Below are 15,449 nucleotides of genomic sequence, written 5' to 3' on the forward strand. Positions count from 1 at the left end.
ACTGCTAATGATTGTTGACAGAATACTTCGAAATAAATCGGGAGATATCGGAAAATGGTGGTATCAGATTTGAGAAATTTGCTATTAATTTTTTTTTTATCAGCAATAACATCAAAAGGAGCTGTCGGAATCACGACTAAGGCAGGGACGCTAGCGAAGTCCACCCGATTGCACAGCGGAGTGCGTCTGGGTTTCTTGCCTGCAAACTGCTTTCACCATTGTGTGCACAAGCCAATTGGAATTGTAGCGCCACGTCGCCCTTTTTCAAACTGCGGTAACAGAAAGAAGCGTCCTTTGGGCAGATAAGAAACTTGAGCTGGATAACAAGCTAAATATGTACATGAGCTGGGAACTAAATCTGAGCAGCTCTTGTCTTTCCAATGCTTCTTATGGTAGCGATTAAGGTCGTACCAGAATACATATGAAATGACATTGCTGCCTCTTCAGGTCAGTTAATGGATAATACGTTATATTTTATCTCTAAACTGAGCATGGATATCAGTGGATTGAGTTCAGCTTTAATAATAATAATTTGTTCACAGGAAGGGAAAGCGCTGTATTTGTCACACTTGTTTCATTGGACACCGTTGCCGTGCCGTAAGGGAAGGAAGGAAGGTGAGAGTGAAAAAAAAAAAGAGGAGATATAGTAGGGGTCTGCTGAGTCGGCTGCGTTCATACTTGTCTTCATGGACAAAGAACACTGCTTTCTTGGCTCGCCCAGCTCGCCCCGCCGGGGTGGCGCAGTGGTTATGGCGCTCGACTACTGTTCCCAAGGACGCGGGATCGAATCCCGGCCTCGGCGGCCGCTTTTCGATGGAGACGAAAAGAAAGGTGTCCGTGTGCTGTGCGATGTCAGTGCACACGTTAAAGAACCCCAGGTGGTCGAAATTTCCGGAGTCCTCCACTACGGCGTCTCTCATAGCCTGAGTCACTTTGGAACGTTAAACCCCACAATCCAAACCAACTGCTTTCTAGGCTGATCAGAGAAACGCGACCGTCGCTTCTTATGTAGAACGTTTTCTTCATTAAATGCTATCTATGCCTTGACGCAATAAAATCGCTTCAGAAATGCGCAAACAAGATACTCTCAGAGGAACAGGAACGACTGCCATATAACCTTACCGCAGAAGCTGAACACAAGCTTGGCACCAACCGACTTGAGACAAGGAGGAATCGGTTACCAGCAGCTTACCTCCTCTGGGGGCAGGTCAGTGTTCGAGCTGTCATAGCCTGGTGGCCGGCGTCAGTCATCGCTGGCGAATGACGGCTGACATTGCAGAAGAGGACTGAGATGCGCCGGTGCATGTTGCTGCGCTAACATAGAACGGCCAACGCGGCAGAGGTCAGCGCGACAGTTATAGCGGAAGAATGTCGTCGCGAGGATGACGCGAAAGAGGGGAGGAAATGATCAGCACATGATTTTCATGACGTCATTCATGAATGATGTTCCTTAGGCCTGTGTGCCGGGGGCGGACACTAGGGGGCCTCCTCATCTGGTGGAAGAATAAAGTTATCGCACCACTTCACATGCGCACTTGGAAGAAATAATTTATAAGGGTGCCATTAATAATAATAATAATAATAATAATAATAATAATAATAATAATAATAATAATAATAATAATAATAATAATAATAATAATAATAATAATAATAATAATAATAATAATAATAATAATAATCTTTTTTACGGAAGAACTGTTATGTGTACTCTCCCCAAGTCCAGGTAGACACATTTTATGTAAAACTAGAACGTTGTTTTTTTTTCTTTAAGAGGCGTCCGTGTATTATGCGATGTTAGTGAATGTTAAAAATCCTCCAGTGGTAGACATCACTCCGGACATTTCCACTGCGGAACCCTTTTCTCTCTTTCCGCTTTCACACTCGACTTCTGCGTTCGATGGAGACGAAACGAAGTGGCGTCCGTGTGCTGTGCGATGTCAGCGCACGTTAAAGATCCCCAGGTGGTCGAAATTACTCCGTAGCCCTCCACTACGGCGCCTCCTTCTCTCTTTCCACTTTCACTACCACCTTCCTCCCTTCCCTTACGGCGCGGTTCAGGTGTCCACAGAGACAAGTGTGACAGATACTGCGCCTTTCCCTTCCTGTGAACCAATTATTATTATTATTATATTAACTCACGCGCGGGAATCGAGGCGAAGAAGAATCCGTACCTCCTACAGCATCTCTGTGAGGGGTCTTTGATGCCGCGCTAGCGACGTTAGAGACAAGCTCGTCTGATTAAAATCCTTTCGATGTTACGCCGAAATTAGCCCTTTGAGCTACTGCTAGGGTCAATAGGCACTGTTGTACTAAAAGAGTTGTTAGCAGTGGATGAAGAAGATTTTCTGGTATTACTGCGGCGCCATTTAGTGGAACACCACTATCAAAATGCTGAGCGAGTCACCAGAGCATGAAATATCCATTTTCAATATACCTGGTATTTCAGTCCAAAACAACTACTTTACTAGATGTACCAAGCTCACCATTTCCAGTATCGGCAAATTGGTAGGCGCTGCAAGCATAGTTTGCAGCGCCTAAAATGAGAAAATGTTTTGAAAGCCCAAATCCAGATGTTTCGAGCCTACTGAAATAGTATGCTCTGAACAGTATAGTTGGAAATATTATTCTGTCAATATCGTGATGGGGCCTTTTGTTCAACGTTAATTTTGGGTGCTGCCAAGCCACTTCTTTTCCCCTTAGAATTCTTCTACTAGCGAAGTTGAAAGATAGTTGGTTATGGAATTTGATGCCATGACTATGTATCACTAACTGTATGCAGCTAGTATGCTCCGAACAGTATAATAGGAAATAGTATTTTATCAACATCGTGAAGCGGCCTGTTGTTCAACGTTAATTTTGGGTTCTGCCATGCCATTTTTTCGCTCTTAGAATTCGTCTACTAGCGAAGTTGAAAGATATTTGGTGTGAGAATTTGATGCCATGACTATGTACCACCATGCAGCTAGTAGCAAGCGTAGGTGTAAACCGAGATATGGGAAACACTGCGCCTTTATTTTTACCAAAAACCAAAGCTAAATGATACAGACCGTTTAACTCAATTAATCACGGAATACTGTGCAGCAGCAGTACGTTTTGAAACGATTGCATTTGCTGTGTCTCAATTATCAAACGCTATTTTTGCTGTGTTAATCAGGCGGCTATGCTTCCAGACCACACACTGCATTTGCTTTGATAGTAACTTCGTAATGTAATGTAATGTAATGTTGTTGTTGTTGTTGTTGAAAACCTTTATTTCCACCGAGAAGAAGCTCCGTTTCGGACTCCCCGGCACGCAGGCCTGATGTAGCCTTACTCAGGAGCCTCGCGAACTAAGGTCTGGTGAATATGCATTGTTGCTTCACGGCCTCAGCCGCCAGGCGGATGGCTTGCTGCTTTAGCGATGACGTTGGACACAAATCCCACTTTGTACGAAAGCCTGAGCGGTGCTGCTGCACGTGGTACATGGCACATGCCTATTCGATGAATACCAACCTTCCGTTATCAGAGGTAACTGGTATTCTATAATTAGTTTACACGAAATGAAATGCGAAGTATATGTCACACTTGTTTTCGCCGACATCTGAAGTCCATCGGAAAGGGCAAAGGTGAAATCGGCTTCAGATATCGGGTTTTGACGAAAATGTGAGTAGTAAGTAGTGCTGTAGCACTAAAAACACTGTGCGATGTGAGTGCACGTGAAAGATCACCACGCGGTTGAAATTACCCCGTAGCCCTCCGCTATGGCTCCTCGTCCTCTCTCTTCATTTTCGCTCCCACCTCTCAGCCTTCGCTTACGGCACGGTTCAGGCGCAGGTTCAGGCGCCCCCAGAAATAAGTGTGACACATACAGCGCCTTCTCTTCCCGTGAACTATATATTAAGACGTTTAACAGTGACGAATACTTCCCCAGTCCCTCAATTCTAAGCTAGAAGCAAAGCCACAACCCCCACGGGGCACTCCCACCCGACATTCGACCGTCTCTTTTCTGACGGACTCTCATCATCGAACGAGAATATACAATAGTGTGTCGAGAAAGAGAGAGAGAGAAAACTTTTAATGAGCATAATAATCAGTAAGAATTCGCAGGAGCTGGGTGGTCGGTGCCCCTAGTCCAGGGCTCCGCTGGCAGCAGCTGACTTGCGGACTAGCTGGATAATCCAGGCTTGCTGGTCCAGGTTGTCGCTGGTCAGGGCCGCCTCCCACTGCTCGTGTGTCGGGCATGGCACTAGTAACGTTGGGTCAGGTTTGTTCTGGCATTCCCAAGAGATGTGATATAGTGTGGGGAAATTTGGTTGACTGTGGTTTTGAGTATTTTGATTGTATAATCCACTCTCAAATTGCTTTGCAACCACAGCCCCAAAACTCTGATCTTGTCCTTCTCTTGAATTGTCTGGTCTCCTAGAGAGAGCTGAATTTCTCCTGGGGACTTGTAATTTCTTCTGTGTAGCCTGATAAGTTCGGATTTTTCTGGGGAGCATTGAAGACCGCTCTCCCCGGCAAATTCCTCGACTAGGTCTATAGCGGCTTGCCGAGCTTCTTCTTTTTGCGCCAAGGATTCCTGAGTAGCCCAGATGGTGATGTCGTCCGCGTATAAAGTGAAGCCAATATCATTGCGGGTCAACAGTTTTTTTCCTAAATTTATCATTGCTATGTTAAATAGCATTGGAGAGATTATAGAACCCTGCGGTGTACCTTTGTTCGGCATGGGTACTTTTGGTGATCGGATCTCTCCAATTCCTATGGTGGTTGTGCGATCTGAGAGGAAAGCCTTCACGTATTTGAAGATTTTCTCCCCGCAGTTGATATTGTTTAATTCGTGCAATATGGTTTGGTGGCCAATGTTGTCGAATGCTCCTTTGAGATCTAGTGCCAGAATGAAATTTTCGCCTTTTCGGGGTATGGTGTTGATGACTTCTTCCCTAATCCGGAGGAAAGCATCTTGCGTGCAGAGTCCCTTGCGGAAGCCCAGCTTGCAGGAAGGAAAGATGTTGTTTTCGTCGATGTAATTTTGGAACCTGAGGTGGACTACTTTTTCATAGAGGTTTCCCAGGCAAGAAGTGAGGGAGATATAGGACGGAGACTCTCCACAGCAGGTGGCTTTCCAGCCTTTGGTATGGTGATGATATCCGCGTGTCTCCAAGCTGATGGGACCTGTCCCTTCTCCCACAGTTCTTCGTTGATGTACTTCGTTAGGTCTTGCAGATGTTCGGTGCTTAAGTTCCTAATCATGGCGTAGGTGACTGTCTCCTCCAGGGGCAGTGTTTCTAGTAAATGTACGGGCGGCTGAGTAGACCTCCGCCATTGTTATGGGGGAGTCAAGGGTTGACCCGCATATGAAGTTTGGCAAGCCGGAGTAGGGTCTCCTATGTATTTCTTGTGCATGGCGGTGATCAACTCTGCATCTGTGCCCTGGTATTTATGGGCTATGGTGCGGAGGGTTCTTCTTGTGGCCGTTTTGGTTTTTGAGGTGTCTATCATGCTTCTTAATATTTACCATGCTTTAGCCGTGCTTAGGGTACCTTTCAGCGAATTGCAGAAATCTGCCCAGTTTTGCTTGGTGAGCTTTATAGCATACTCTTGTGCTTCAGCCGTAACCTGTGCTATATTCATTTTAAGTTTTCTATTTAATTTTTGCATTTTCCACCGTTTTAATAGACTTTTTCGGGCTTCCCATAAATGTAGGAGATGTCTGTCTACTTCTGGGGTTTTTGTCGTTGTGTTGATGGTCTGGGTCGTTTTTGCATGAGCATCCTTTAGGCTTTGAACCCAATCTTCAATTGTTGTGATGCCGTCGTGTGGCGGTCTAATTTGTCTGAACTTATCCCAGTCTGTTATTTTAGTAGAGCCAATGTTCCTTTTCATACGGGTTGTCATTAGGGATAAGCTAAGGATTTTGTGATCGCTGCCGAGTGTTTCTTCTAGATTGGTCCAGGTGCAATGTCTGTCCAAGGGTCAATTGCGCTGTCATCCCAAACTCGCTAAAAGTGAGAAGAAGAACTAAACCTAAAAAAAAATATCAGGAAAGGCTGGAATAAAGGAGCTATCCGCTACTCTTAATGTGAAACTTGAGTGCCACTTTAATGTTTGTTTTGGATTTTATGGATTTTTTCGTTAGAGCCCGTGAATAGCGCCATGCCATCACGTGCGACTCACTTTCGGCGTCGCCCTCTCGTGTCGTTCATGTGCTGGGCGTTTCTTAATTTCCCTTCAACAGCATCGCGGATCGCTGCTACATTGGCCGTTCTGCCTGCATCGCCGGGAGAGCAGCGACAAATTCCAGGTGTAGCAACACCACAGACTTGAACTCCATGGCTGCCGCTTCGATCTGGATTATCAGGCAACCTTCATCAGTGGAAATCAAAGCCCAGTCAAACAGAGGCCCCCGACGTCGTCGAATTCGACTTTCCAATTTTGAAGGTAAATCTGGATTTCCGACAGCAAAATCTTCTGGTCGTGACAGACACCGTTGTCCGTCTAGCCTGTGTTGTAGTTCGCAATCACTCAAATGACTCAGAGTAGAGAAAAAAATTATGCTAAGCTCGTTGCCACAGCGCCTGTGAAGCTTTTGTGAAGCCTAACCTAGCCATGCGTTATATGTTGTGCCACCGCAGACTATAGCTGAAACTTGAGCAATTTCACGCGTTGCATTTGAGCATTGCAGCTTAGTGTGAGAGTTTACTTGAGACATTGTCGCAGGTGTTCGAAGCTTCCTTTGTGCGTTGCAACTCACTAACGCATTTTCTTCCTGTGCTGTGCGATGTCGGTGCACGTTAAAGAACCCCAGGTGGTCGAAATTTCCGTACTCCTCCACTACGGCGTCTCTCATAGCCTGAGTCGCTTTGGGACGTTAAACCTCACAAATAATTTTTCTTCACGCGTCGCAACTGGCCTTCCAAAACCTTGCCTAAAGATGCGCGTGGGCGTTAATCGGTTTAAGAGGAGTTAACGGATAGGTCCATCTTTAAGTGGGAAATGAATGTCTTTATATATTCGTTCCTGGTCCATTAGGAGTGCTGATTTTGTTTTCAAATTCACAATTGTTCCATCGGGCTTAAACGGAAGGCATTCACAGCGCACGATGGGAAAGTTGTAGCAACCTTTACCACTTTAGTAGCGTTCGTTGATCAGAATTGAATGATTTTACACTGTGATGAATGCATTGGTTTGAAGTTTATTTGCAGATATGTTCGGCCTGATAAGGGAAACAACAATAAGCATGTATCACATGAACAGAGAAGGAAAAGAAAAGCTATTTTCTGGTAAGGGTTCGAGCAGAAACATCATCCCCACCATCACACGACATCGAAATGCGATGTAGTGGTGCGGTTGTAGCTCACGTCCGCAGCCTAAATTCGTCCTCTTGGATTTCTTCAAGGCACGTCGTTTCCTTTTATCTCAATATATCATGGACGCAGATCGATAAGCTTGTATAAACAGTGAAAATTTGATGGTAATGGAGAGTTCTCAAACGAACGTCTATGAATTGATGGTATTTTGCGGTTACCGCATTCTGTAACCGAGCGGTGTTCATGGGCGTCTCTTGCCAGAATTCCGCTACCACCGATGACGCGGTGGCGTTGACGGCGTGCAGTTGACTCATTTTTTTTAAATTTTATATACCCTCATTCTTCATTTTTACCAGTTTGTTTGACGTAATGTGTAATGATCAGTGGCAATCACTCGGTGCACATGGCTCCGTCGACTGCTGAACCTACTCTACAGACGCCGCATAGTGTGCGATGCAAGGGCAGTGCAAATTCTGGAGCCCTGCACCACTTCGTCATATAGCCTGCATCACATCGGAAGGTTACAGACCGAAATTCGTGAGCAATGACGGTTGAGCAGACGCGCCATACAAGACGCTGTAATACATGCTCATGGACAGTTATTCCTAAATAATGACATGGTGCTGACTCAACTTTCTGGTCAATCGCTCCATATCCCATAAAATAGCATCCCTTCCGTAACAGTTGTATTTATTTATATGCATGCCATATTCATATGTTCAGGGGTCTTGAACTTCAGAACGATGAAATTATGTGTGTAATATTCTAATAGGTGCACTTGTAAAAATAAAGCTTTCTTTAGTAAAAAAAAAATGAAAATGTTGAGTAGTTGCAGTGCTATGTAATGAAGAGCTGCAGCTCTAGATGAGTGATGTCAAAACAAATCTATTGTCTCAGTACGCATGGACGGCAGGCCAGAGTGAGTATTCACGAGTGATTGTGTACTACCTATGGCGTGCGGGCCACCCCACTTCCTGAAGCGAAAACCTCACTCCGTCATGTAGTTCGAGCAGTCGGGTATGCGCGGTTTTCATCTTCAAGTGACCTTAGCAGATACTTTCTTTATCATGAACCAATTTAAAATATAAGCGAAACCGTCTCTACGCTAGGAATAGCAGGTCTTCGTCTGGCACTAAATTTGTCTTTCAAATAACCTTGACCGAAATAAGTGTGGGTGTCCAAAATTTTGTGGGGTTCTTTAAATGTACACTGCGCCTTCCTTTCCCCAAAACCTAATTTAAATGAACAGGTAGTGCAGGGCTATGCGATGTCACCTTGAACAACCTTGAAGGTCAAATACATCTATGCGCCTTTCCGTCTTTATAAAGCAACGTGAAATATACAAGAAAAGAACATGAAAACATGATCTTAACCTGCCTAGTTGTTGGTGTCCACAATGCTCTGGTGTCCACCCAACAGTGTAATGCTCTTTCATTTCCCCAAAACCTAACTTCATTAAACATTATGAAGAAAACATGAATTGAAAAGCGGGTGTTAGGCTATTGCTGCAACACTCGCAGCTGTCCCTCTATCAAAAGCTGCAACACCCAAATCTTTCGCTCTATCAAAAGATTCAAGCCATACACAAACCCCACAATGTTTTTCTTACAGCAGCATCACAGATCCCAGCACCGTTGATTGATCCTGCGCTTCCACCGGAGCGGGAGAAGACATCTATGAACGATTGGATTTCCAAGTCTACTTTCAACCTCCGACCAGGCTCAAAACCCACGATTTGTGCAAGTATGGTCTATCTCAACGACGCCGCCTGGAGTTTGACAGTGAGATGTTTGATGTCCCAAACGCACACTGCACCTGGACCAACATGGCTCGCCTTGGTTTGGGGGCTACCATAGCAAGGCATCCATGTAGGAAGCGGATCTTCAATTGCGTGCGGTGGGAGATTTGCCGCTACATCCGCTGCACTCTTACAAGGCCGGCGGTCGCTTCCAGTGATGTTCATGCGGTAATCTCGTCCCGCGAAAGGGCAAGCGGAAGAGCTCAAGTGACAGGGACAAGCCATATGGCGTTTCGTTGTCCTATTAGCGGCTCTGTTTTGACTAGCGCGTAGTTATGATAAATTGAAAATCGTGCCAAAATTCGCCTCTGTACTATTCCTCGGAGCGCAAGGCGCTGTTGTAATAAAATGTCCACATCTGCGAATGGCAAAGCCTCGTTGCTGTTCGGCAGAGGTAATATTAGTCCGACGCCTCAGGTAAGATGCGGAGTGTGTCCAAATACCTTCGAATCACTTTGCTGGCAAAATGCTAATCCCAAAACTTTAAATCTATAGTTCTTATTTTTCCGTGTTGTGAAAATAAGTGCGGTGTAACTTTCCCTTTGTGATGGACAAGTACACTGTGAATGCGAGTCGGAGTGCTTAAATAAACAATCTTGCCTATTCAACTGTCTTAGGGAAAAATAGGGTCTTGGCCTCAAAGTTGGCGCCCTCTTCGCTAGACTATAAGAGAAAAATTACGGTGGGATGCTTAGAAGTCTCCAGAGATGTGATAGGGAAAGAACAGATGTAAGGATTAGTTAAGAATTTGCCATCCTTTATTCCCACACTAACATCCACGTCTCCTAGCGCGCGCTTTAACACCGCCGCACATGTCTTCCACTTCCCGACGGAGGCCAGTACGAGTGGGAATTTCGCGCTGCTCTAGCTTCTTTACCGTGGCGTACTCTGCCCGTCTTCCCGTTCATCCTCTGCGGCTCGAGCTAGGTAGGGGAAGGGAAGGAGACAGACCTTCGACCAAGAAGGTCGCCGCCACCATCTAGCGGCCATCTAGTACGTTTCTCCTTAAACCTGCTCTGAGCGACGAAGTAAAGGTTTTACAATCCAATACAATCATCACAATGCTGTAGCTTGTATTGCTTGGAGGAGGGGTGTGGTGAGATGAAGTTGGGAGTTTAATAAGGTAGTCCATTCTCCCTGTGATGGAGACAAAATCTGGTTACCCTTACGTTGCCGCATAGCCTTCGCTGTAGAGTCACCATGTCCACAATTATAGAGCCTTGTGCCTTTTAACCCGCCGTCATAGTTCCCCTGATGGGGCTGGGGCAGGTAGGTCACCGCCGCTTGGTGCGGGAGCTAGCCTGTCACCGAATTTTTATCTGTTGTAGGCCGTCATTGCACCCGCCACCGCTTCGGTGGTGGACGACGGCTGTTGTTGCGGCGCGCGTCTTTCTCTCCCTCTTCCTTTTCTTTTTTCTCCATTTTCTCTTCTGTCTGCACGAGGCAGCGGAGGTGGCTCAGCTACAGAGCCAGTAGCAGGCCCGTGCATTTTCTTTTCTTTCTTCCTACAGCCACAACAACAACACCCGCGGTCATAATCGGCGAGCCCATGCGGTGACGTATACGGGTACCTGATGCCTCGATGCACGCGTCAAACTCGCAGACAGTGTGAAAGAGAAACTAAACATTTTTTTAACTGAAGATGCCGAAAATTAGCTTACTGGAGGACACCTTGCTCTGCGTTCTGTTTCTCAAGGGTAGAGAAGGGTGGCGGCTCGTGGCCCTACGGGGATGGGAATGGTATGCTTCCGCCACTTGTTGTAGGGCGTCATTGCACCCGTCACCGCTTCGTTGGCGGACCCTTCATGTTTCTGCGTAGAAACATGAGGTGCAGCACAATCTGCTTAAAATTCAAAGTACAAAGGTGAAGGTCCGCAAGCTGTACCCTTCTAAAGTGGATTTTTCGGGGCGTTCGTTACCAATTGCCTCCTCACAAGAAAGTTGCTAAACTCCAACCGTATTTTTGGAAATTCCCCGGCGTACACGGTTAATAACAAAGCCCACACGAGTGACTTTAGAAAGTACATCTTTATTAGATGTGTTCATTACAAATATTGGCCCTAATTTATTAACCGGAGACGTTGTTTACACAGATATATTAGTGATAACCTTGGAATCTTCATGCCAGTCAACAAGCCAGTGCATGTTAACAAAACGAAAAGGTGAATAATTTATACACAGTCTATAACTAATAAAAACCTTGATTTCTTTTGTCATGCTATCAGACAACAGATTTGAAATGATCTTCTTGAGGCGGATAGTAGCGGTACTGCTTACTATAATTTCATCACATTATTCTATATATGACGCGCACTTTCCGCTAAAGAAAGTGGACGCGCCATCTAGGGCTAGGAAACCTTGGGTAACGTCTGATTTGCTCCAAATGATAACACATAAAAGTAGCTTGTACGCACAGTTTGTAAAAACAAAAGATGAAAACTTGTTTTACCAAATCAAAAAGTGGAGAAATAATCTTACATCAAGTGATAATCTTACATTCATACTCCTGATAACTTTTAGCATAAAGGAAAGCGTATTTGTGACACTAGCTTAGCTGATGCTTTTAACAACTCTTTTATTCAACAAGCTTCTCAGAGTCAAATTGGCAGTAGTCACGATTACACTGCATTCTTGAAAGGAGGCAGCAGTTCATCACTTTTCTTGGCTCCGACAACATGCGAAGTAGTTTTCTCGTGTATGAGCACAATAAAAAATGTCGAAAACGCTAACACAGGACGGGCGCCCGTGCTATGTTTTCGTGTTTCTTCGCCCTCATTCCTTTCGCGTTGTTCATTCGCCTTTTAGTCACGAACCAACTAACCCAGTCAAAGTCTTGATTCAATGAAAATAAAGTGGCTGTTAGACTATAGTAAAGAGAATAAGAAAGATCACAAAAACCGCCCGAAACACGATTCCCTTTTACCGGAATGGTGTCAAATATATATTTGATGCATCGCTTGACCAGATAGTTACCGCTAATTGACAGACGTCGACGAATCGGTCCCTCCTTTCGGTCTTGATTGTAAACTGTAGTAGCGTTAGGAGTAAATTCGATGATTCGCCGCTCTCTTTATTGTGATGCGGCCCTTTGTGGTGCTCTGATTTATATACTGGCTTCATGAAACTGTTAGCGAAACAAATTTTCTCCAAAAGTCATTCTTGCTACTGGAAGGACCAAACCTGTGGTTGGGAAGGTTTCTTGATACTAATCGACGAGGCAATTAAGCATAGGGTACTTAAAATAGAGGTTAGCCAAAGGGAGGCCGTCAGACCTTTCATTAGACTTCAAAACGGCAAGACATTTTTTTAGGTACAGTTTACCGCCTGCCGAGCGGTCCAGCAAATGTTTTGCATGAGCTCAGTAATGCAACTGAGGATGTACTAAAAGACTGCATGCTAATAGAATGCGAATTTAACCTTCTTGAAGTCAGATGGGTGAATCAAGAGGCTCGACTTCGAGCACACAGAGTGCGGTAACAAACGCAAACATGGAAATTTGCAGCTCTCATGCTCTGAAATAGTTGCTCTTATGTGCGGTACCGATATTCCAGATTTGCTAATCACCTGTACACCTGTACTACCCCAGGCATTAGTAACCATGATGGTTTTTCTCTGGGAGATAAATCTTCTGTGTCAAGATGTACTAGTTTTGCACGGTGGGGCATTCAAAGCTATCAGAAAGCCCGTACTAATGATATAGCACTTTCTTTAGATGCATATTACAATCTGTTCAAAAGTTTAGCGGAAACAGAGAATGTGCAAAAATTGCAGAACTTATTAGAAAATTAACTTCACGAGTTGCGCGGTCATTATGTGCCATCATGGATAATGACGCCATGACGTGGCAGATCTAACGTTGTGTTTTAATCAGGAGGTGCGCAGAATGGCCAGACGAAAAGCGACTGCTCATATTGCATATAAGAAATTGTCAACGTTCTAGTTCAATCAAACTATGAAGCAAATAAGCAAAAAGTTGTAACGTGTCTTGAAAACAGAGAAAGAAAAATTATTTAGTTTTCAAAGATACAGACACGCCCAAAGCAACTTAGGCGACTTATCGAAATTAAAGCCGAGGTTCTAGTATTAATCCTACCGGCCGAATATGATGGTAGGGTTTATCCACGATGAGCTTGTAAAGGCAAATCAATTTAAGAGTACTTTCACTCGGTGTTTGGGGGCCCCCTAAGCAGCCATGACTATGGTGCGCAGACAATCGTAGAAAAACACATGGAACAACATTGTTTTTATTTGTGCGAAATACAGACGGTTGTTAGAACAATTGAATGCATCAGAAGCCACGGGGCTGGACGGCATATCAGCTGCTTTACTTTCTTCGTGCTCGGGTCGGATAACAAAATGCTTGTTCGTTATTTCACATAGTCCCCACAGCAAAGTGCTTTTCCAGACGACTAAAAATTTGCTCTTCTCATATCTGTGTAAAAGTGGGGGCCCCACAGGATTGGTCCACATTACCGCCCAATATTGCTAACAAGTAATACCTGTAAGGTTTGTGAATACATTTTCGTAACATAACGACTCAATAGAACGGTTTTTAGGTATTATTCCCCCAGCAACACGGTCTCCGAACGGGCGCCTTGCTTTTCGCCTGCTCCCAAAAGCGGGTGCCGTGGCCGAGATTCGTTCCGCATCCTGGGGAACAGCAGGCGATCGCCTCAACGACTGCACCACCACGACAGGTACGGTGGTCTTTGATTGGTCTAGCTGGTAACCCATATGACAGGTACAGTAGCGCGGAAAGACGCAGCCAAGGAGGAGACGAGCACATTCATTCGTCCCCTTCCTTGTCCTCGTCTCGCTGCGCTACAGTACCTGGCTAAATCACTCAAAATGCGGTTTTTCACACAGATAGGATGAAATTTGCTGCATAAGAAACACAGGGAATGTTTTGTCTTTGCAACAGAAAAAGTCTTCTATATTCGTACAAATTCACTAGCTGTGCGTGGATTGTCTGCAGATCTGAGAAGGTTGATAAGAAAACACTCTGCGAGCTTAGTATCCGAGAGCCACACCGCTGTAGCGAGGATCAGTGCCGGCCCAGATAGCACCCGAGTTAGACCGGCCACCAATATCCTCCCGAATCCACAATTTTTCAGATTTTGCCAGCACGTTGGCGATGCCCGGAAAATCTCTCCATCCGTCAGCGCGTTCATTTCGCACCACATGGCCCTTCCGAGTGAGTGAGTGCAGCACCTCCTCTGGAAAGTCAGGCTCCACGGTCAATGGTCCGCTGCGGTAAAGCGATGAAGACCAGAGATACGTGTTATCAGTGGGCTAGTATAAACGTTTTAGCTCAGCTGAAAGCCATTGCCCGTCGTACACCTGCTTTGATCGGTGTTACGAATCGTTAAAGGAAATTACTTGAATAAGACGGGGGCTAGGTTTCTATTTCATGATAGTGCGAATAGATCAACTCTGCTTAACATTTCATTGAGTTGTAGGCCAACGTGGCTCTTGTATCGCAAGTTTTCATCCACAAACATGAAAACAACTTGAGGATAACAGCGCGGAACACAGGACGGGAGCACAAGATTAGAGGACGACACAACGAGCGCTGACTTTCAACAATGTTTATTTTGGAACACCCTCAACTTCTTATACCCTAATGCCACAGACGCGTACAAATGACTTGCACATATTAGCAAAGTTAAAAAACAAACAAAACATAATATTAGATAAATAAATACACGTGCCGCATAAACTTTTCTTGCACACAGCGTGGTGCACTCTCTAAACACTCATGGAGACGATTGCACATTCAGCAGCTCGATTTCTTTTTGTGTTAGCAGCAGGGACGGTTTGCTTACACATCGTTCCTGCAGTCTAGCTATCTCAGCGGCTTCAATTATCTCACGAACCAGCGCCTCATTATGTTTTGCTAGAACTTTACACTGTGTGAATTGCACGCAGCAAGTTTTTGACGCGCAGTCTCTTACATGGATCCCCAAATGCCTGCTTTTTTGTTCGACGTTGTTTTTGTGTTCTTTCAGCCTGTCATTTGTGCACCTTCCAGTCTGTCCTACGTATTCCTTCCCACACTTCAAGGGTATGGAATAAACAACGCCTTCCGCGCACTCCACAAATCGACTCTGGTGGTTTGTTACGCACCCCCTCTGCCTTTGCGATCCATCAGCGTTTACACGTCGGCAGAGGCTTTTCAATTTTTCAGGAGCAGTAAGCACAACATTAACGCCTGCTCTACGACCGATCTTTTTTAAGCGATGGGAAATGTTGTGCACATACGGTATGGCCACAATCCTGCGCTTGTTTGTTGTCTCCCTGTTCTCGTCACCTTGTTGAGCACCGACACGCTCGAGTCTCAACTTCTTGTTCAAACGTTCCGC

At 45.1% G+C, this 15,449-nt stretch overlaps 1 long non-coding RNA gene across 1 annotated transcript in view; it reads left to right on the plus strand.

Moving 5' to 3' along the window:
- Window positions 1-9,450, plus strand: part of LOC146189439 (uncharacterized) — a 33,954-nt gene extending 24,504 nt beyond the window's left edge. The window contains exons 2-3 of the long non-coding RNA XR_014707300.1: window positions 6,218-6,420; window positions 8,901-9,450. This is a non-coding gene — a long non-coding RNA (uncharacterized LOC146189439). The remainder of the gene's footprint in view (window positions 1-6,217; window positions 6,421-8,900) is intronic.
- The last annotated feature ends 5,999 nt before the right edge of the window (window positions 9,451-15,449 follow it).

Source organism: Amblyomma maculatum, chromosome 5, assembly GCF_055883805.1.
Source record: "Amblyomma maculatum isolate TAMU_Amacu chromosome 5, ASM5588380v1, whole genome shotgun sequence".
Taxonomy (NCBI): domain Eukaryota; kingdom Metazoa; phylum Arthropoda; class Arachnida; order Ixodida; family Ixodidae; genus Amblyomma; species Amblyomma maculatum.